General features: G+C 38.6%; 1 protein-coding gene and 1 long non-coding RNA gene across 2 annotated transcripts in view; one reads left to right on the forward strand and one right to left on the reverse strand.

The window, feature by feature from the left end:
• The window catches only part of LOC108785018, a 23,803-nt gene extending 11,476 nt beyond the window's left edge, over positions 1-12,327 (reverse strand). The window contains exons 1-2 of the long non-coding RNA XR_001941107.1: positions 12,236-12,327; positions 9,026-9,030 (exon numbers count right to left, since the gene is read on the reverse strand). This is a non-coding gene — a long non-coding RNA (uncharacterized LOC108785018). The remainder of the gene's footprint in view (positions 1-9,025; positions 9,031-12,235) is intronic.
• The window catches only part of CNPY1 (canopy FGF signaling regulator 1), an 83,878-nt gene that overhangs the window by 56,426 nt on the left and 6,346 nt on the right, over positions 1-21,106 (forward strand). The gene's annotated exons all lie outside the window — the stretch shown is intronic.

The following is a 21,106-nucleotide window of genomic DNA, read 5'->3' on the forward strand; positions in this document are numbered from 1 at the left end:
TCCTACCAGTGTGCACGTCTGTGTGTGCTCAGCAGACACCCCTGCAGGCACATTCATCCAAGAAAACAATAGTCCGTTTGCAAGAAAAGTCCAACCTGGCCCTCAGACTCCCATTTCCCATCCAGGATTTGTTTTTGTCTGCTGTAACCCACACACTTCAGAGTGTGACAGTATTCATCTGCTATGTGTGGGTACCAACACTTTTTAAAGTAGAGTTATATGCAAAATATATGCCCTTCAGTTATGTATACAATTACAATCATTCAATTTTTAAATAATGTTTTAGCATTGTTGCCACAACTATATACAATATTGCTTCCCTAATACCCTCAAAACCCTAAACTAGGCTCAGCATGCAACTGTCAACGCTGAGAGCCAAACTATATTACATTGCACAGTGCACTGAGGGGAGACATCAATGTAACTTACAGTAGGGAGTGCGGAGAAGGGTTTCACTGCTGAGGTAATCCTCATTTATAGTCTGTGAAGGCTGAAAGTGATGTTACCCTCTGGCTGTATAGCAAGAATGTGCAAATCACAATAGTTGTTGAACAGAATTAAAATATTTGTCATGTAAAACAACGCACATGTATTTACATGCATTTTGTGTTTTACTGAGCAACTACATTTGTTAAATTCCGATTCCATAAAATGAATAGAACCCAAATTGGTGATAAGTCAGTGTAGTGGAATCACTCATCATAATCTGTAGTTTACTGGTATGATTAATATAAAAAAAAGGGGGAAAGAGAAAGTAAGGGGCTTTGTGGTGACCACTGGAGAATAGCAGGGAATTGATTCAATAATAAAGAGGTATGATTAAGATAATCATATTTCTGGTTATTATAAAGGATACAGTATTTTAACTGATTCTTATAGCATACTTTGCAATACAAATATGAAGTGCAGGCACCTAGAGCCACCCATTGCAGAGGTAGAGCAATAGGAATGTGCACAAGGGGTAGGCCAATCTTAAACACAATCGGGAGAGGTCAAAACTTATAATAGAGATCTGGGATTGCACCAAGTAATAGTTGATATATTCACTAGACAGATATAACTATAAAGCGCGGGCTCTGTGAGTTTCATATATATTCTGTTACCTAAGCACAGTGGGTGCAAACACCAAGAAAGCAAGTTTTACACTGATTTTTTTTTTTTTTTACAATTTCCATTTGATGCTTCTAATTTTTAAACCTTACAAGAATATGGTATAAATATAAAGACATGTACATTTATTCTGCTACTATTACAGATAGGGGCAAGTAACAATTAAATTCAAGTAGCAAAGTGGTTACTAAAAAGATAAACACTAATATGTGGTAAAGCAGTCACTGTGGAAAGAGTGAACAGTCTTGATTAAAATGTAATTACTGTGCTTGCATTTCTCTCTAGGGATATTCAATATCCATCAACTTTCCCTTGCCACTACACCGAGGCAACATACACTGCTCAGAGTTCATCTAAGAAAAGACAATGTATCGATCGAGTTCAGAGATTGTTCTGTGAAGCTGGCTTGTATGGTCAGCGAAAACAAAATGGGAAATAAAAGCTCCATTTGTAGGTCTGGATGGAAGGCATTTATAACCACTCACCTTGTGTTACCTTAAATCCCAGCTGAAGTATTAGCCCAAATGCTACAAATAAAATCAGGATGCAGCAAAATTGTTGTTTTTTCTGGGTTGTTTTTTTTGTTAATTATTACCACACCCAGCCAAAAAGCCCTCTGCTTCCCAGTATTCTGCAGAGAAGGACAACTGCCCTCTTTCTGACACTCCCTCTGGTGACCTACAACTCAGCAAGCATTGCTGATTGGAGAGTTGTAGGTCTGACACAGAGAGACCACTGTTCTTCAGCAGTCCTTCTATACCAAATACTATGGCCCCTTTCACACATACTGTACAGTCCGTTGAGATCCGGCTGTCATTTTGTCACGTGGATCTGATCAGTAGCAGAATTGGCAGCCAGATGTAAATTGACATGCAACTGTTTACATCCGATTACCTCCGACTCCGTCTAGATATCCAATCAGGCCTCATTGTCATGGATCGGAGGTAATCGAATGTAAATAGACTCATATCGTCTTACGTCCGACTGCCCATAGACCTAACATGGTTCCACTTAGTTCAGTTTTTTGTTTCATAGCAGGATGGAGGAAAAAAACTGAAGGGACACGATTGTCACAAAAGTGACATCGATTCCATTCTGCTCCAATCAGCAGGAGATCTTTGCATGGATCCCCTGCTGATCAGAATGGATGCCGCCCATGTGAAAGGGTCCTAAAAGAGATTGGGGCTGGGGGTTATTAACAATAAAAGGAAATAAGCAAGATATAGAAAACTCACGATTTTGCAACACCTTGATTTTATTTGTAGCATGTGGGCCGAGACTTCAGTTCAAAAGCTCCAAAGCTGATATTTCAGTTTTGTCTTGGTACTGGTGGGGTTAAATAATGTGCTGGATGCATATATCACTTTAATTGCAAAATTTACTGGAATCCCCTGTAATTTATTAATTATATTAGTTTACTAAATCTATCAGAGCATCTCAGCATCTACATCTAATTTTGTAATGGCCACAAAAAAATTGGCTAAAACCAGAAATACTGGTTGGAAAATCTTACCACTGGAATACCGAAATGAAAAATGCCAGCATGTGATTCAACTTGTTAAAAACTCCACAAAACCTGTACATAAGAGCAAAGATAAAAAAATAAACATCTGCAGGACAGGTAACCATTATTCATCTTCTTTTTCACAATACTTTGTATTTTTCGTTTCTCGCAACAGCATCACTTTAAGCAGTCAATTCGAACAGATATCAAACATCATCTTTATCTAATCATGTCTCAGGAAACAGCTATAGTACTGTAGACACCCCAGGTAACAACAAGCAGGTGTCCAATCAAAGGGTATAGGTTGGCCTTGGAACTTCTATGGTGGCCAGCAGTACAAGGGGCTCAGCACAGTTTGGCTGTATGAGCTATATACTAGACTGTCAAATTATAGCAAATCATCAGAAATCATGTCAACAGATATGCAATAAACTGAAATCTTATTGGATGTTTAAAATTATTAAAATTATTGCACATCTTTATTGGGTTTTACACTACAACACCAAGCTAGTCAGAGTATTATAATGACACAGTTCTCAGTAGTGATGCATTATCATTATTATATTTTTTTTATTTCTTAAGCACCAACCTCTCTTACAGTTTTGCACAAAGTAAGCATAGATAGAGACAGCAGAGCATTGCTGGGAAATCTCATCTGTAATCTCACGAGATCTCAGGGAAAAGCATTTTCCTCACCTGACATGATGTGCATGGTCACATGTCCTAGTCTCATGTGTCAGAGTTCCAGGAAGTAAGTATATGAATCTGCTCTTAGTAAACAAAAATGGCCACTGTGAGAAGAATGGGGAGGAAAAGAAAAATAAAGTATGCAAAGAATAAAAAGCCAGCAGTTCTCTATTAGTATCTGTAGATTGGCATTACTAAACATTTCTAAAGGTGCCTTTGTTGTTATTTTGAAGATATGGGTAAAGTTCCTTATTAAACACCATGCTTATAACAGTACTGGACAGGACCTGGAGGACAGCAAAAGTCCCTATTTATCTAATGCATTGTTGATTTAGCAGTTTTTTCTTACATGTGCCAAGATCTCCCCACTCAGTAAACTATAGATGTTCAGCTGATTTGGCTGTTCTTGTCAGAGAGCAAGTGACATTTGCTCTTCTTCTCTGCTTCAAGCATCCACCTTTACTGCTCTTTTTACTTACCTTCTATTTGCTGCTATCCCCCCCCCCCCATCCCATCATTGTGTGCCTGTGCTCCCACTCAAGTGCATCCTTATAGTGCACTGCAGCATGCCAACCTCAGGAACTCTGGGCAAACATTTTCTTAACCCTTGCAGTGGGTTGCACTGCAAGGGATAAGTGCTTGTTTTGGCCTAGGTGCAAAATAGCAAAGTTATACTCACCGAAACTTACAGCTTGCTGACTGTTAGAGCTCTCCCTCCAGCCTGTCTCCTTCTCTGATGCAGCGATGGTATGCCCCTCGGCGTCCTCATGTCCAATACATGTATGACTCATTGGACCTTAGACCACTGGAGCAGATGGGGAAAGAGGCTGGAAGGACTGGTCTAAGAGCAAGCCAGCTCAGAGAATCAGGTGAGTATAACTTTGTTATTTTTGCAACTAGACCAAAAGTAGCACTTAACCCTTGCAGTGTGGAGGTAGCTCAATTGCAACGGTTACGTTTTATTCTGCCTGGAGTACATTTTTAAAACTGGGGTTAAAAGGGCCAGATTCTTATATAGTACCTATCTGGAGAGTCAAGTGGATTCAAAGTGGTGTCTAGTTGCAACAACTTGTGTATCTTTTTTGTTACTGTGAAAGTGAACATACTTGATTGATTCCACATTGTGAATTAGTTTAAAGGCATAAAGTTAAATTATTCATTATATCGATAGACAAGCATTCGGCAATTTTTTTTTTTCCCTCTAACACTTGACTTCAGTACATTCATGTGACAAAAGGTTGATTTACCTTTTAATTATGGTGTAAAATGTTATAATGAGCATTTCATCTTTCCTGCCCATGTTTACCCTTGTAAGATGCCCCTTATAATCTAGTTATCACTAGCTATATTCAGAGGAATTTCATCTATTTAGAAGGTCAAAGTATATATGGCATTAGGTCAATAATGTGCAACCCTACAAGTGTTAGAAGCATCTTGTGTGGCACTTTCCAAGGATCATACTTTACAGTCCTAATTTTATCTAGAATAGGAAGCAAATGTGGACAGTCATATTTATTAAATTGCCACTAATACGGTGGTATTAAAGGAGAACTATGGGGTCAGTGATTTTCCCCATAGTTCTCCTTAGGCTAACGGGAGGACACAAACTAGCGTCCTCCCGTTACCCTAAGCTCAGTATACCGCGAGCTGCAGCTCCCGGTATACTGAGACGCCGCACCTGGAGCGGATCCCGACGTAATTAGTGAAATACCTAATTACTTACCTGTTCCATTGCCGCTTGCCCCTGGCTGAAGCACTTCTGGATCCCGAACGGCTGTGAAGAAGAACTGTGTGGGTACATGCGCAGTAGAGGGGAGAAAACAGACACTGAAGCCTAATGGATGCAGCAAGTCAGCCGGGAGCGCACACATCAGACAGACACTTTGGGACACAAGGAGTCTGCGGTCGATCACGGACCGACACCAGCGCTGGAGGGACTGTCTGAAATGAGTGGAAGGAAGAAGATGATCGCAGCAAGAGGCATAAGGTAAGTGTTTACAGCAGAAAGGGGGGGACATTTTTTTTTTACCTTTTAATGTCACTTTAAGTGATAATAAATTTGCTCATTGATAACACAACAGCAAACCTGTATACTGATGCCATATTGTCCTCACAACCTTGGTAATCTCTGAAAGTTAAGCAACTACTGTTTAGTTGCTGTCCTTGGACCACCTGGTGAGCGCTACTGGCTTACATTAAGTTCTGTTTACAAACTATGTTGCTGCAGAAGGTCAGTTAGGAGCATCAGGGCAAAACATTATGCAAGCTACATCTGTTCCATCAAGCTTTCTCTGTGTGTTGCCTGCTTAGCTGTATAAATACCACTTACACTCTTTATAGCATTAATGGTTCAATGTAGAGGTGCACCAAAATGGAATTTTGAGACCGAAAATACAAAATTTGTCAGGCTGAAACCGAAACCGAAAATTATTTTTTTCTAACCTTTTTACTTTTTTTAATATTTTATTTTTATTTATTTTTTAATAAATATATTTTTTTTCCTTTTACTGTCAGGGGCTCCGGGGAAATATCAGGGGTCTAAACAGACCCCTGATATTTCCCTTTTGAAACACAAAAAGAGATTGAGGACACAATCTCTTTTTCTGAGGCCCCTGTTATGATTGAACAGGAAGCCTCTATACTGCGTGCTCCCGTCCATTCATAAACTGAGGACATAGTATCAGTTACTATGTCCACAATCATGAATAAATAGGAAGTGATGTAGAGCACTTCCTGTTCATTCATAATTGGGGACAGAGTAAACATACTATGTCCTCAATTATTTACAAGCAATCAGCTGATTGTTTGAGTGCTTGTAACTGCTCTCCATGGCTGTCACAAGAGACTGAGCAGTTGGCGCAGTAGGAGAGTTCACGGCTGACAGCTGACTTCTCCCCTGCACCGTCGGCTTGGCCTCCTGTGACAGCTAACAGCTGTCTCCTCCCTGCACCACTATCCATCCTGATTTGTTGTCAAGGGAGGCCGAGTGAGGTGGTGCGGGAGCAGAGCTCAGCCTCCTGTGACACTGACCGCTGACAGCTTTATTCTTCTAGCTGGCCCCTTCTAATGCCTCCCTTATGGCCACTAACAGTGATGGGAGGCCTCACCATCCAAAAGGTAGGGAATGAGCCAGAGCACAAACTTCCTAACCCTTGTGGCAGTTTGTGGGATCCAGGGGCACTCAGAATATAAACTAAAGGCCTGTGCAGGTAACTAGAGGTACCTGCTTTGTGGTTTTGGGGCTGCTTGACTGTACTAGAAGAAACCACTGGTTTGCTTTCAGATCCAATTACCTTTTCTAACCTTTTTACTTTTTTTATATTTTATTTTTATTTATTTTTTAATAAATATATATTTTTTCATTTAACTGTCAGGGGCACAGGTTTGCTTTCAGATGCAATTATCTTTTCCAGGGTTCAAGGTATTCTTTAGGAATTGGACAAACTTTTGGTAATCAAACAATTTTCTATTGTCTATCTGCCATATGGCTGTTCTTCCTGCACTGGCTTCTGACATGAGACCACTTAAGAGTGACATAAATTTAAATCTGCCATTGCTCTGGGTATTTTATATACAGGAACTCTATCTGCAGAAATATTTTGTGGCTTTGAAAATGTTCTAACACTCTTCAGGCTAAAACTGATTTTTGGTATTGAAGACACTTCTACACCAATGCACTGGTTGCACATTAAAACAAATATTACATTGTTAGACATTGTCCTATAGCTGCTTTAAATAAAGTGCTCCTTTATCACATGAACGACCTTTTTGATCAGTATTTCCCAAATCAGTTTTTTTTTTTTAACTTCATGTACATTTCTGCTATCCTTGCAGATTATTTTGCTTATTTTTGACAACTGGAAAGTGTGATAAATTGTATATGATAATTTTGCTTTATTTTTTTTAGCACCAACATACTCTGCGATACTTTACAAAATACATACACCATTAATCCATGTCCCCAACATGGACTGGATAAACTGTTTATTTAATCTCCCTACAAGGGTTGTACCGGCCCTAGTGTCAGTTGTAGTTGATAACCAGTTACTGCATCTACTGGGAACTGAACACAGGACCAGAGCACTGGGAAGCCAAAGTGCTAACTGCCTAGCCACTCTGCCAACCTGATCATTTTGCTTGAGCTTGATTCCTTCACTTCTTCATCTAGTAACGTTCTGCTAATAAAGTAACTTAACATGGAAATGTGAATACATTAGAAACAATTTGCTTTGGTTCTTCAGCATCTTTTAATCCCGTTGATTAAATAAGGAGAGTGCTTTTCATGACAATTTCGTGATAACTAAATTATAAGTTCACTTTCATTTTTGTTTTCCTTTCACGTAATCAAATGTTCTTGCTGAATTTCATCTGCGATATTCTGGAGAGGTTGTATGCCTGTAATTCTCTAATTGGATATGACTTTAAAATTAAAATGTTAAGACTCTTACTCTGAGCACGGGTGAGTCGATTACAAAATAAGAGATGATGCAAGCATTTATCTGGCAGACATAAACATATTACTCCTTTTAATTGAACATTTTCTTAATCAGTTCCCAGCCAGTGGGATATTCAGCATACAGAGCACTGTGCACCGCTAGTTTAGAAGCTTCTTTGTTAACCCTAAGTCCGCCTTGGGGTCTGCACGCTGCATGGGGTGACAGCCCCTGTACAGAATTAAAAGGGTTACTTCTGTAATGGTGTTTGCACATTGTATGGCAATTTATTTCTCAAATATCCACATTCTTAATGATCTCCAGCACTGGTTTTTAATTAATTTAGTAATTTTGCGATGCTGTGATCAAACTAGTTGCTCATGGGAGCTTGAAGTTGTTGAAAGCCAAGCGTACTTTATCCACTCAACTTCCAGCCTGTAAAAAAAAAAAAACTGGCTTCCTTCAAATGAATCGATAAATGACTTGAACGAGGAGATTGAAGAGCATTTCTCAAGGCTTTTAAGCTGTATGTTTGTACTCCAGTTTAGGCAACTGGATTTCCATATCTATAGGTGTATCAAACCCACCACGCCTATATAAGTCGCAGCTTATTGATTGAACCCAGATGTTCTTCACGTTCCCTATTACTCACATCAAACCTTTTATTCTGCCTCATTAAAATTCTCCGCCTTAGACGATTTCTAATTATATTGTCTAATAAACGAAACCTTTAGAAGCCATTTGCATATTATATGAAGAAATCTCACCCAACAAAATCGCTGTGGATTCAATTAACATAATAGCTAATTATGGGATTCATCATCCCTTTAGTGTTACTGTGTTTTCATCTTCCTCCTGTTCTAGCCTACAGCATTTAAGTTTTGAATTGCAGCTCCTAAATATTGACTTTTAACTATGTTTAATTGGGAAGTGAACATCTTCATGGAACCATAACGGGTGGTTAATTTCTACTTTTCGTAGCAGCTCATTGACTGCATTATTTTTTATGATAACTTGATATCAAAATAAAAACATATTTCAGACAGTCTAAATATAATATATTTTTCCTAGTTGTCAGGTTTTTACAATGTGTTATAGGGTTGACATGACATTGCAAGCTGGCTTAGAACAGTGATTCCAAAGTGTGGAACGTGTACTGCCAGTAGTGCATGTCCCTATTCAGCAGGTAGACAGCAGGACTGAAATGTTTTAATGTGAAATTGTAAAAATCTACAAATAATCAGTGGTATTGTCTTGTGCTAGGTAGGACTTCCCCACAATTGTATGAAACTCTCACTGCTAAGGGTTTGAACAATTGTAACACAGGAACCTAAGGATTTTGTGCACAAAATATTCCCCTTTATTAATAAACATGGTAGTTAGCTACTAAGGCTATAATGTGAACATGCAGCTCAAAGTTTGGGAATTCTGGCTAGCAAAAAGGTTAAATGCATGTGAAGGTAGGATTATTCTAAACCACTTCTCAGGTGAGAAATCAATTTAGAATTTAGCTTTGTCTTTGCCCAATTATCGAGGTAATATTTAAGTTACATATACAATAACAATGTAGCTTTCAAATTGTTGCATTGATTGCTTGAAGTTGAATACTAGAATAAAACATTGTTGTTTTATCAATTGCATTTAGGATCTCTACTTCTCGTTATCGCCATCCCATGTCCCTGAAACTACTACCCCCTATGCTAATACATGTTAACGTGAATGCAGCCCATCAGTCAATTAGGGCAATACTTAGTGGCAGAGTGCCAAAAGTGTCCCTTGAATTGGATGAATCTTGGTTCAAACCTTATAATCCCTTGGAAAGTAAAGGCAAGCTGGTGACCTGATTTTTCTCTTCCCCAGTTAAGCAATAAAGTTAGGTCACCTTTCTGCCCCTAGCCTAGTGATTGGGCAGTATGCAGCAGCCCATCCCTCTATCACTCTGCGTGATAAATTGTGTGCACCAAGCTAAACTTCCCCTGCAATTCCCTTGCAAAGTGGACAGTTTATCTGTTTTTTGTAAATCAACCCCAATATCATGGACATGTTTGTTGATATAATTAGCATTAATAAATATGTAAATGTTTCTGGATATCATTAGAAGGCAATATATATATATATATATAAAAACTAGGTTGGCATTATAGGGATCAATTTTCTCCAGCATAGAACATTTTCTCTCCAGTAATGCCAAGGGAGAAAATGGTCAAATATGTGTTTGATGCCTTCTTTTGTCTCCAGTGTCAGCTTACAGAGAGCAATAGATTGCACAGCAAAGTTACAAACATGTCAAGTATATCAATTTCTGTTCAGGTCTGTGAGTTTCTACCTACGTACCATAGATGAGAATGTTATCTGTAGCACTATCCAATAATATATCTATTTTATTTTGGGTGACTCTTTAAGATCTGCTGATATTGGGTAGTTTGTTCCATACCTTATTAAATTGACCACAAGCAGAGCAAGATAAACATCTGATGGCTTACTATGGATGGACTATTGTGACACCTTCACACAGAAATCTGACTGGGAATACACTGGCGTTAATTGCGACAGATAACCTTGGCACAACAAAGCCAGAAAAAAGCTGATCAGCTCATCTGGAAGGATGCTTCCAGTTCCTGATTATTCTTATTGTGAGTACAGAGATAAGCCTGGGACCTCTATTCACCGCCTGTGGTGTACACTAATATAACCTAAATCAGTCGTGGTCAACTTGACAATTATAGAGGGCCTCAAGTGCGGCCAACACTCCCAGAGGTCTATATGTTTTGTGCGTAGAGGTGCATTGCATTGAGTTAGGTATTGAAAATTAATCGACTGTAACGTATTGAAAATTTTGGTCCTGCTGCATTTTTTGCAGTGTACTGTTACACACACTGAAGAGAAAGTAGTAGCAAAATAAGCCCTATTGATGTTTTCAGTGTGCAATAGTATCTCCCAGCATTGGTATCAGTGGGCACAATAATAACCCCACAAATTGGTGTCAATTACCGCAATAGTAACCCCCAGCATGTGTCAGTGGATGCTGCAATAACTCCCCAATTGACGACAGTGGCAGCAAAAATAACCCCCAGCCTTGGTGTCAGTGGCCACAACAATAACCCACAGAATTGGTGTCAGTAATTGCAATAATAACCCTCAGCATTTGTATCCGTAGCCACAAAAATAACCCCCAGCATTGGTGTCAGTGGCCACAACAATAACCCACAGCATTGGTGTCAGTAATTGCAATAATAACCCTCTGCATTTGTATCCGTAGCCACAAAAATAACCCCCAGCATTGGTGTCAGTGGCCACAACAATAACCCACAGCATTGGTGTCAGTAATTGCAATAATAACCCTCTGCATTTGTATCCGTAGCCACAAAAATAACCCCCAGCATTGGTGTCAGTAGAAGTACTATAAACCCCACAACACACACACACCTCACATTGTTGGTTAGTTGCAGTGCTTTTAACATGCCCTTGCATTGCTGGTCAGTGGAAGAACTATTACCCCCTTACTCATCACTGGTGGTCAGCAGCACCCCCTTGCATTGCTGGTAAGTGTTGTTGACCCCCCCATCTTACATTGCTGGTCAGTGACAGTGCTGTTAACCCACTCCCTCAATTGGTGGTCAGTGGCAATGTTGTTAATTCCCCTTACCTTATCATTCACCCCCTCCCCCCCCCCCCAAAAAAAAAAACTGGCTGCGACTATACTAATCCTGCCGGGTGGAGATCTCTACACCTGACAGTACTACAGGTGTTTTTTCAGTGCCAGGTGCTGGAACACAGAGAGCATTTAAGCACCTGGAACCCTGCTGCCACCCTAAAAACTATGGTAGAGTGCAGGTAGCCACCAGCACAGCACAGACACAACACACTAACCAAAGCAAAGGATATCCTAGAGCACAGGTGCCCAACATGGAGCTGACCGTGCCCAGGACATGGTGTGCAGCACACAGAGTGCTTGCTTTATGCTGGTCACATGTAGGGCACCAGGGCCCTAAATAGCACATGAGGTTGTTTAAAGAAGAATGCTTTGGCACTTGGAACATTTGCAAATTAACCCTCATATCATAATATGTACCCTTTACCTTGACCATTCTGTCCAATATAAACATTCAAATCGGAACAATCAGAATTTTAGAAAACCCTTCTTCACTCTAAAAATGCATCTGTTCTTTGCACTGAGAGCTGGGTTATGTCTACATTGGCTGTAATGTGCCCTGCCCACATATCTCTTTACCAAGAGAATGAACAATACTGAATTGGCCAAAAATGTCTACCTTACCCTGTTAAGGCTCCGATGTTCCATGTTGAATATCGATTGTAACTTCATAGTAAATGTATTACACAAACTGATGGTGCATACAAATATGCCTTTAAGGTCTTAATTTTTTTCTGCAATTGCACTCAAGCCCATTCCCAAATCCCTTTCCCTGGGAGCAGCTAAAGACCATTTTGCTCTGTGTGAGAGCAGCAATCTATTTCCAGCGGCCTGACATGCAGCCAGCACAAGGTGAACAGCCTCTGGCATGTTAGAACAATGTAGGTAAGGGAAGTCGGCCCGTCAGATCCGTAATTTCGGGATAAGGATTGGCTCTTCAATCATTAAAGCTGAGCTGGGAGCATGAATGAGGCTGACTGGAGCGCACTGGTTGTGACTGTGGACGGGGAGTGTGCCAGACCACTGGAGACAAAGCGCTGCTCTCACACAGAGCACAGCGGTCTTTACATGCATTTTTTGCACCCTTCATTTGTGTAAAGTATATGCACATTTGTGTAAAGTATATGCTGTTAAAGTGACATTAAACCCTCAGATTTTTTTAACATAAACCAATACTGTAATGTGTGCCTTACTGTAATCCATGGTAGTTTCCCTTCTCTTTGCTGCTCTTCCTTTTAAATCTGTATCTGTTCTAATGCTGGGGGAGAACTTCCCTTTGCAGCTGAGTGCCTCTTCCTGTAGTGCTGGCTCAGGTTTTGAACCTTCACACAGACACCATGTATAAATTCCAGAGACAAGGCAGTCTGCTGCAAAACAGAAGTTCTGCCCAGCATGAGAACAGATACAGATTTAAAAGGAAGAGCAGCAAAGAGAAGGGAAACAACCATGGATTAGCCCTCGTTCACACCTGAACGTTTTGTAGCGCGTTCTAAGCTCGACGAACGCTCTACAAAACGCTCAAAAATATAAATCCCATTGTATTCAATGGTCTCGTTCCCACCTTGGCGTATTTCCGCCCGTCCCTAACGCGCTACAAAACGGCCCACGCCTGAAAAGGTACAGGTACTACTTTGGGCCGTTTTGTTGCGCGTTTCCATTGGGATACAGCCAAGTAGCCTTCGGAAACGCGCGACGGTCGCGCAACTTTTTTACCGCGAATCGCGTTAAAAAACGGTCGCGCGACAGACGCGCATATGCAATACGCCTAGGTGTGAACAAGACCTTACAGTAAGGCACACATTACAGTTTTGTTTTATGTTAAAAAATCTGAGGGTTTAATGTCACTTTAAGTTACAATTAGGTTTTAATTTAAAAAATTAGCCACTAATAAATGAGGTTTCAACCAAAGAAAAGCTTCAGTTTTCTTAAACATGAACATAACATATCTAGTTGGAATATTCCTATTGATGTTATTATTAGTAATGTTTTTATAAATGATCTTTCTATTTCAACCTGAGCTAGCTGTGATTTCTACAACTTTGGGGGAAAAAAACCTCTTCTGTGCAACCATGGCAACAGTATTCTAATAAAATTGATTTCCTCAGAATTCTAACTTGCCAGCTATTAAAATAAACATCACAATACAGACAACCTGATGCATGGAATGAGGCATCCCCAACAACATTCTTAGGTTTCCCGCAGAGAGACATTTTTTGTTTCCAGAATGCATGCTAATAGTGCTGTGCGTCTAGATGGATGAAGGGGGTACCATGTTTTCAACATTGGGATTACCTGATTATGATAAAAGTCTACCAGTGTGCCCACATTTACTTCAGCATATGTACTGTCAAACTTACTGTATGTCAGTATCTACAGAGAAGAAGCAGGTAAGATTTTGCAATAAAATGTGCTAATATCCTTGCTGTCTATAACTGAATGTATTCCTATCTCTTCCTAGTTGGTTAGAAACACATCAATTAAATGAAGCGGGCCAGTATATACAGAGCAACTGTGAAATGTATCTGTAATAAATGTCCTTATCCTCTAAATAGAGATAATGGTTTTGACTTTGGTCAAAAGGAATTTCTGCTGCCACAATGATGGCCCCTTCCACATTGATATTCTAATGAGCCTGGTATCTCTCAAAGTCTGTTCTGGGTGGAAGGTCTTGTCTCCGGTATAATTACAATAGGAAATTGTTCATTGACAAGCACTATTCAAAATCTCATACTCTTAAATGCTTTAAAAAGAACTTATTAGTTTGCTTCTTTTCCAAAATATCCACTGTTCTCCATCACTTTAAAAAGTGTTTTACATTAATTGGATATTTGAGCTGCTACTATCAATTGCTCTTGCATTGTATTCCTTAAGTAGCTTTTCCATAAAGGTATCTGAAGGTGATGCATTCATATGCATTTTTAAAGCATAGAATAGGAAAGTAATTTTTTCTAAAAAAATAATAATTTAATTTTGGAATAAATGGGTAATCTAATATAATTAACAGTTTTTTTCTAATTTTCAAATATATCAGTGTTATCATTTGTGGTTTTCAATATGTATTTTACAATTTTTATATGTATTTTATTTTTTCTATCCCTATATGTGTATTTATATTTCTGGAAAATATATATCTTGTTGCAACTTTTTATATTTTATAATCTTCATTTCCAGCATTAATAAACTTGCTAACTAATTATGAACAATGGTATTATGGTAATATGCTAATATTATCTATAGATTTTCTGTTATTTTTAAAATGCAAAATATATATTTATATATATTTTGGGTTTTTATATGATTCATTGTATTATATTATTATATTACACAGGTTGACAGAAAGCCATTATATTTAGCACAGCTGTAAAATAGGCAGCAAAGCAAAGACAAAAGGAATTTAGTTCTATTCACTGTAGGAAGTGTTCTGGTCACTTGTACTTGTAACCCCAGTGGTGCTCCAACAATTTCAAAGGTTACCATGCCCTGAAATGCTGTTAGAACATCCACTAAAACCAATAGTATTTTGGAAGTGCTCATTCGGCCCCTTAAGTGTTTTTGTTTGTTAACAAACAGTCTTTTAATGTCATTGGAATGTCTAGAAATAATGTATTGTATTTGTTCCCTAAGGTTAGCATGCACTGCTTTCCAAGTATACCTCAAATTGTGAGCAGTATTTAAAATTGGTGGAATTTTTGGTTTGTTACCAAACTAAATTTTGAATGTAGATAAACAAAGATATTATTAGAATATCTATTTCTGTTCTTGGATATTAGTGTGAACCACATATCGGTTGATGCAGAAGATGTGTGTTAACAAAAAAGGTTCTTGTTGCCCTTAACAACTAATCAAAGCTTTGTTTGAAATTTAAACTTGTACTGCAGAAGAGACATTTGAAAGCTTATTGGTTGCTACAGGCAACAAGAAATGTTCTTAATTGCACACTTTTCCATACATCAGTCCTACAGAGTATAACATCTGCAGGTAATCCTTAATAAACAAAACATATTCTGTTTTTTCTGTGTCCATCAAGATAAAAAATATGTGTCTTTATTTCCAGTTAATGTTATGTAAGGAGAGCAAAAGGGATTTTCCCCATTATTCATATGTGGTTAAATATTCATTTTTTTAAGGCTACATAATCTCATGATAAAGTTGTTAAAATAAATACAGTCTCATTCCAGGACAGGGTTCCAAATATGTGTGTTTTCATTAAAAGCTGTTGACATTTTTGGGCTAGGAACTATTTGTTTTGCATTTTCTTGAAACAGTGCAAGTCAAGACAGCAGCTTTTCTTTTGTTATATGGAGTATACTTTGCAATGGTAAAAGACATGGCAGGCCTCTAGTGCATTCAGTATTATGCAGGGGGGCCTGCCACTAGTGGCTTGGTTTTTACACTGTGGGCCTTATTTAGAAGAAATCAGCCAACTCCAATCATGTAAGCTGTATATTTGCCTTTTTGTCAATTATTTTTATTTAGACAATATTCTTTGCAATCTACAACCAGCCATGTTTTCATAACAAAGTGTTTTTTTTTCTCTCCATGCAACCATGGAAGCCGTAATCAGGATTTCTGAGAATTCTCCTGTGATTGGCACATTGCTTTTCTCATACATATGTGCAGAATTTGACGCCAAGTTACAACCATCCCTCGCAATGTCTTTAGGCGTATAGTGCATTTGTTGACAGAACTAGAACATGTGATTACCGGACTAGTCATGTGATTTTAGTACAGTTAGACTCGTGTTTAGCAACACTTGATCAGAACTTTTGGTATGACCAAGCTCAGTATCCTCAAAACTGAATCCGGTAAAAGCTTAATAGAATCCTTGTACTCTAGATAACTAATCTGGAGACGGATGCCATATTTCTCAACACAACTGTACTTTCAAATTAATAATCGCAACAACTGTGATTTCTTTTTGAAGCATACCACCCAATGAGAAAATAGTTTTTTTGGAATCCCCTATCCTTAACTGCTTCATACTAATTGAAGTTTGCCTGCCAAGGACTGATACAGTTCTGTTACTTTTTGTCTTTAAAATAACCCAGTACCTAAATCTTGTTGTGAAAGTTTTATGCAAGGTCATTTGTTTCATTCAGAGATTTTTCAAGTTGTTTTTTTTTTTTGGGGGGCGGGGGTGGACTTATTCTCTATTGGACTACACTCTTTAACCACTTCAAGACCAGGTGTTTTGACCCCCTTCCTGGCCAGGAAATTTTTCATTATTCAGCGCTGCGGTACTTTGACTGACGTTTATTCCGTCATGCAACGCTGTACTGAAATGAATTTTATACCATTTTTTGGGGACAGATAGGGCTGTATTTTGGTGGTATTTAATCGCCACTGGGGGTTTTATTTTTTACTATAATTAGGAAAAATTACAGAAAATTTTGGGGGAAAAAAAGTTTTTTTTACATTATGTTAGGAAACATTTATTATTACCCAGTTTTTTGGTAAAATATAAAAGATCGGGTCACGTCAGGTAAATAGACACCAAACATGTCAAGCTTTAAAATTGCGCGCACCCGCGAAATCGCAGAAAACTACCATACCCAAAATTGGCCATGGGCGGCGCTTTAAAAGCTTTTCCCGCTCATCAGTTTAGTGTTATCAGTGATTGATGGCCCTAGACTTATTGTTCTCACTCCGACGTTCACGGCGATATGTAACATGTGCGGCGTAATGGGCGCAATCGTCTTTTTTGCACGTATGCGCCCCCGACGCATGTTTGCATGCGTGTATGTATGGGTGGGAACTTTAAAAAAAAAATTAGTTTTTTTATTCTTTTTTATGGTGTAACTTTAAATTTGGGTGGAACTTAAATTTTTTTTCCCTTTTTTCTTTTTTCACTAAACTTTATTGCTATCACATACGGGACCTGGAGGTGGTTAAACAAGAGCCTTCACTTGCACAACATACAATTAAAAATGTTACACTGTATATTGTTTTTTTGTCTGCTTTAAGCCACTCTGACACAAGCATTAATATGAATGCGTATTAATGAGAATGTGAACTGAGACTTGTCCTGTAGGACTAGTGTTTTTTCCTGTAGGGTTAACTTTCCCAACATACACTCTTGATTGGCCCTGAATGATCACATGAAATGTAGAAGCAGTACATCTGCATACATTAAGAAGCATTTTTCATCTGTTTCCCAATAAATATTTAGGGATACAGTAACTGTACATAGCACTGCTCCTCAGCTACTGTTGCAATAAGAGCAGGGCCAGACCAAGGCATGAGAGGCACCCATAAGTAAGTAATCAGTGAAGCCTTGCTGTATCAGGAGTGCTTTACTTACCTTGATAAACAGAACACAGTAAACTAGCTGCCAAATTGACAGCAAAGTTCCACTGATTACACTGGAGCATCTTTCCCAGTGTAATGTGCAGGGCTAAGCTGTCAGTGTGACAGCCCAGTCCTGTTCATCATTCATTTATTAAAGCTACAGCTGTACCCTTGTTTGTGTTGTATAGACTTAAAAACGTAGTCCCTTCCCTTTTTCATCTGTAATTGTTTTGGGTTTTTTAGGGGGGGGGGGGGGGAAATGCTTCAATAACAATAATATTCTTTATTATTAAATCACACTGCTTTAACCATGTTGCAGCACCACTAATACCCCCCATCCCGCTTGGTTGTCTTTGGACCAGAGTTGGTAACACCCTAGGAGCGGTGGATAACGGCTGTCATTTTTTTTATAGCCTGCACTGGCCCAACTACTGTACAGGTGAAACTCGAATAATTAGAATATCGTGCAAAAGTAATTGCAGTAAGTGCTGCAAAAGGGGCCCAAACCAAGTACTGAGTACATATGCATGCTTGTACTTTTCAGAGGTCCGGTATTGTTCTATGTACAATCTTTGTTTTATTGATTGCATGTAATAATCTACTTTTTTGAGGTTGTGGATTTGGGGTTCTTGGGGTTTTCATGAGCTGTAAGCCATAATCATCACAATTATGACAAATCACGGCTTGAATTATCTTGCTCTGCATGTAATGAGTCTATCTCATATATTAGTTTCACCTTTTAAGTTGCATTAGTGAAATAAATGAACTTTGCACGATATTCTAATTATTTGAGTTTCACCTGTATGTGCAAGCTCCATTCATCTCAGTTTGGGGGAGTTAGCATTTTGACATCTTTGCATTGGGTGCCAGAGGAACTTGAACTGAATGAGAGGTTGTCAAGGATTCTGTAACAACTGTTTTAAAAGTGATTAGCTTATATGCTAATCAATTACATCATCTAACCATTATCTGTACTTCAGAAAGTGCAGTCATCGCCTTGCTCAATGACTGCTATAGGAATGCAAATTTCAGGATATGCTACCTTGTTGGCTCTCACATTTATCTCCATGGAGATGAATGTATTTTAATTGTAAAAGTTAACAAGTTGTCAAAGTAAAGTCTTATAATTTTTATTAATGTTTATATTTACAGATAAATATTTAATACAGGATGTACTCATGACACATGACTTTGCAGAGTTTTCTGAGTATGAATACATCCTCTCTTACTGATGGCCTCTCTATATTCCAATCAATTGTCTACAGTTAACACCATGTTTCAGTTATACTTAAAGAAATGAAGGTGGTGATCAGATAGGGCCAACATCCAGAATAAGCGCATGTTTTTCAGAGGTTCCATATAAGTGGGTCTATTTCACAAGATGGGTCATGTAACAGCTTATCACAGAGGTCATGTGACAAAAGAGCAGTGTTCATCAAATGTTTTTGATGACCATAAGGAACTTTTAATAGAAGCACCATGTTACCACAGGGGCTATATTAACAGAGTTGCTAAAAGATAATCACCTTTGTGCACAATGGTATAGGAAGGACACCCATTCTTGGGAAAACCCTTCCAACATCCTTGCTTTTACTGACTTTACCATTATCTAAAATTCAGCAAAATCTCTACTTCTCTTCCCTATCTACATTCTGGGAAAGAGCTAACTGTACAATGATCCCATGCTCTTTGCATCGGTTCTGCACATGACAGTCTAGGTTACTGCCAGTGTATATTGTTTTTAGTAATTGGCACAAATAGAATATAAACTTTTTTTTTTACCATATGCGAATTTCAGGTGGATACTGAATGCACTGATTAATGCAAAAACTAATTCATTGAAAAATGTTGAAATGCATTTTTTAGAGCAGCTAGTTTAAATATCTGAATGTGTTTGTATCAGCTAACTGTAATCCTTTGTACAAAAAAGGGGGGGGGGGGTTATTTACCAAAGGCAAGAAGGATGTTCACTTTGCAAGGGAATATGTCATTTGCTAGGAGATCTTCCCTTAGGTTAGTGAATGAGGTAAAACATTTTTTTTTTAAACACCTAACCTTGTTCAAGGGAAAAAAAAAAAAATTGCCTTCGCATGATTGGATGATGAAAGGCAGCAGAGCTTCACCTCATTTACTAAGCTACAGGAAAATTCCCTTGGAATGTGAACAGCCTATATGCTTTTAGTAAATCAACCTTAGGATTGGAAGAGAGAGGGAGGCATCAGGAGCCAAACAAGGTTTGCTGTGGTACAGCATTGTCAGCCTAGCATTGTAAATATGCTTGCAGGAGGGATGAACACAATAATTAATTCAACAGCAGACAGCAGACTAGGGTGTGTCTTGGACCAGATTTGGCTGCTTAACTGCAATGGAGGTCCAGGACTATGTTGTCTATCAATGTCTGAATCACAAGACTGATAAAACATACAAATACATTGGAAGGGAAAACAGTATAACATGTATTTCATCTGTGTATTTAGATGTTTCCGTGGAGTTTAGATTCAGTTGGCAATGTAATTGTATAACAATTTTTGTCTTTGAAGCAACATTTGTACATTTTTAGCATATTCTTTATTGTTTTGTTCTGGGTTTTTTTACATTAAAGTATATCTCAACCCAAACTTACCATTGCTTAGATGTGGGCTTTTATTTCACTTGGTGATCCTGCCAGTAATAAATTTCCTGTCCTTGGATGACTATGCTCACTCAATGTACTGTATCTATAGAGGATCAGTGTTGTCACCTTAGGCAGCCTGCTTCTGATTTTGACTACAAGACACCTCCCCCTTTCCCTATCTCAATAACATTGGGGAAGAGGTGTTCCATCGTCCACAGAAGTGAAATGGGCAGGACTGATAACACTAGTTGAGATTTCAGTGCAGCTGAGGCAGCGTTGTCAGCTCACCGCAGGAAGTTGAGAGGTGGTAAGGTCAACCAGTTTTTTTTATACTTTTCTCGAGAGGATATATCAAAACACTTTGAATGGTATATTTAACAGACCAAAAGGAAGCAAACAAATAAAAGTTAATTGTTAGAGTTTACAGACATTTTAAGACAAAACATCCTTAGCTTACATGCAGCATATACACAAACTATGCTTAGGATAGCTGTTTTGACACGTCAGAAATTGTGCAGGTAACAGTCACAGCTGCTGAACTCAGGACACTGCGATTTACTCTCCAGGCCAAATATTCTCTATCAATTTTACATTGTACCACAGTGATAACCCCGATGGCACAGTTAATACGTCTTCATTCATGGCTGGATCGTAAAATGTGTGTTGGAGACTGCTCATGTTTTCATAGATCTCTGTATTGTCTGATCATTTCCTAATAAACAACTGTCATACAATGCAGATGCCTTTCACTGAATGCAAACAGTCATATCAGTGGTCTGTCGGAGATTGACTTTTACATAGCAAAAGATGTTAGTGGT

This window comes from Nanorana parkeri, unplaced genomic scaffold (genome assembly GCF_000935625.1).
Source record: "Nanorana parkeri isolate BGI_ZX_2015 unplaced genomic scaffold, ASM93562v1 scaffold137, whole genome shotgun sequence".
Classification (NCBI taxonomy): Eukaryota; Metazoa; Chordata; class Amphibia; order Anura; family Dicroglossidae; genus Nanorana; species Nanorana parkeri.